This window comes from Convolutriloba macropyga, chromosome 1, assembly GCF_964194025.1.
Source record: "Convolutriloba macropyga chromosome 1, txConMacr16.3, whole genome shotgun sequence".
NCBI lineage: Eukaryota > Metazoa > Xenacoelomorpha > Acoela > Convolutidae > Convolutriloba > Convolutriloba macropyga.
Window position 1 is genome coordinate 50,201,572 of NC_134468.1, and position 3,027 is coordinate 50,204,598.

Below are 3,027 nucleotides of genomic sequence, written 5' to 3' on the forward strand. Positions count from 1 at the left end.
AACCAGCTGTTTGCTTCGTCAGTACCTAGCTACGTTTTATGGAGGCTAGCTCTAGCTTTAAAAAATGTAAATTACAACATCAGCATTCATACATACGTAATATGAAGAAAAACAAAATACTTACGCTGAAGTATTTGTCCAGTGCAAAAAAAGGAATATAGTAAAATACTGAACTATCAGAAGACTAGAGGGGGGTCACATACAAAACTTGAACTTAAAAAGAAGAAAAAAACATTAGAAACGTTCAGCCGTCCCTCATGAACAATGGCAGAAGATGCAGAGAAGGAATTGCCAATTAAAAAATAAATTGATGTAAAAAACGAACGTTTTCGAACATTGCGTTCATCGTCAGGTTTACTTAAAACTGATTTCACAATCGAATAAAAATATTTACAAAGTGTGGCATCTCCCGTATATAAAGTTTCGCTATGGAGTTACAATCCTTATTTAAAAGGATTATCAAAGTTAAAAAATTATAAAAGGATTTAAAAGTTATAATCCTTTTAGTACGGTTTTCATTCAGTATTTTTGCTAAATTTTTCCAAGTGCGGGGTACAAGGTAAAAAAACTTCTGATTTCTGCGAAGTTAATTTCTAAAGGGGGAGCGAAACCGGGACCTCCTGATTCAAAACAAAAGGAATAGCGCACTGCTCTTGGGGTGCTCTATAGGTCAGATTTTTTTCGTAGGAACATACTTGGAGCAATTCATCATAAAATGCAATTTTCAAATTTTATGTTTCTCATGTTCTGTTTTTTTTGTATTTATCTGTTTTCTTAGAGTTCAATTTGGAAACCCGAAACACTTTTGTCTCATTGGCTCCATTGGGTTTTTTGGTTGGTATTATGCGTCCAGTTGGTGCCTTTTATCTCTTCTTCAGGGTGCTTTTAAAAAATCATTTTGTTTCGCATGAAAGGAAAGAAGATAACTTATTAAAGACAACTTATTAAATTGTACTTTTTAGAGATAACTTATTACTAAGATAACTTATCAACCGAAGACAACTTATTAAATATTCGTTTCAGGTTAAACAAATTTTAGAGGTGGTTGTCTCTTGTCGGAATGATCTATATTAGTGAAACTCTTTACATCACGCTCTGCATCAGAACTGTGAAGACGAGGAACTTGTACAATTAGCAGACCGACTCCAACACAACGTGATTAGCCAACCTGGTTTCAACCTACACCCGAAAGCGAGAAACCAGAGCAAAACAGTACAACAGCTAGTTCAGGACATCAGTCTCAACGACTCATGAATATTTGGCACGACTTGACATTGTCTTCTGTCAAAAGTAAAGCGCAGAAAATGTCCAAACCGACCTACGGTAGCTCGAAGTGTCAGTTGTTGAAATTACTACAGATTGAAAAGATCGAGAAGATTGAAAAGCACGAACTAGTCTAAACCTATCAACCACCACATCAGCCCTATTTCTTTGGCCTTCATTCTCTGGAAGTCGTTGTAGTTAACGGTTGCAAATTGAAAGTTCTTCTACTGAAAAGGAGAAAACAAAAGCCATCGAAAAAACAACGCGAAAAGAACCGAAAAGCAAAGAAACAACGAATCGACGAAATAAATCAATAAAGTAAGTAGTAGTGTCAGTAGGTGTTAGGATTTCTCTCGTGTTAGAACTGGCCTTCGTTGACCAGGTCTGTCACTTCAGCTAACCAAAGAGCAGGACTTTGTTGTCCCTGTCTTTAACCTAACTTTCACTAAGTAGAACTGGAATTTGTTGTTCAGTTCTATTCAAGTGAAACACAAAATAACTGAACTTTCTTGTTTATGTCTTTGTACTGGTCTCTATCTATTTTAAATCCAGCAAATTTACTATCTACGTGATTATCAAAACAATCCCAAAGACATTGAATAGTTTTTGTAAAGCATGAAAAAAATTAATATGCGAGAAAATGGCGCCACCTGCAAAAGCAAACTGAAAGGTTCAGACTGAAAGGGTCAACTGTTGGAAACGTAAAAGCTGGGCCAATAGTAACCACGAGTACTCCTAAAACCATTTTAGGAAACCGAGCTCGAGGAATTCCAGAAAGTACGGAGACACACAAGAGAGATAGAAGGCCAGACGATCTATCAACAATTGATTTCAATCTTGCTTTCCTAGAAATCGAAGACAACGGCTAGCCCAAATATTTGCATAGGCAGATACGACCGTGAGAAAGGCCCTAGGACACTACTGTTTAACACAGAGAGCAGCATCAGCGAAAACCTAATTCTGCAATCAACGCTTTAGCGCAAAACTTTGAAGATCTTGGAGTCTTTATAGGTCCAGGGCTCACCAGAGAAGAAGCTGAAAGACAGAATAACTGTCTCAAGCAACGTAGAGAACTGAAACGGAATTGAAGCCAATGACTTATATTTCGATCAGAAAGGAAGGCTGATAATAACACATCGAAACACGGAGGTGTTTTGATTGCTATCAAGAATACTTTTGCCTCCAGACAAATTCCTCTTAATACAAGCATTGATTGAGGCGTCCTGGCATGTTCTCTCAGCTTTAATTCTCGGGATATTTTACTTGTTTGTTTTTATGCCCCACCGAATTCATCATGTCCCAGTCCTTACGCTATATCACCTCGAGATCGATATCTACTGTTAGAGGAAATCTTTACATTGTCAAAATCCTTCTATTCAACAATTGTGTATGGTGATTTCAATTTGCCGGATATTGATTGGCACGATTACTCAGTTAAGAACCCAGATATACAGAAGTTTGTTGACCTAATTAGCTTTTACAACTTTCAGCAAATTATTGACTTCTCTACTGCAGCATCAGGTATCCTGGATCTCGTCTTAGTAAACCCAAAAACAGAAGTTATATCTTGCAAGAAAATTAATCTGGACATTAGTTTGTTATCGAATCATGATGCAATTGCCCTTAAATTTAGAGTCAAAAACCTAAGCTCTTCGTATCTAAGAGAAACAAAATCAAAGATAGTTTACAGCTTCTGTAGGGCTAAATTTGATGAAATGAATAAACAGATAACTGAGTTACCTTTTCATGGTTTTTGTTGGAGTT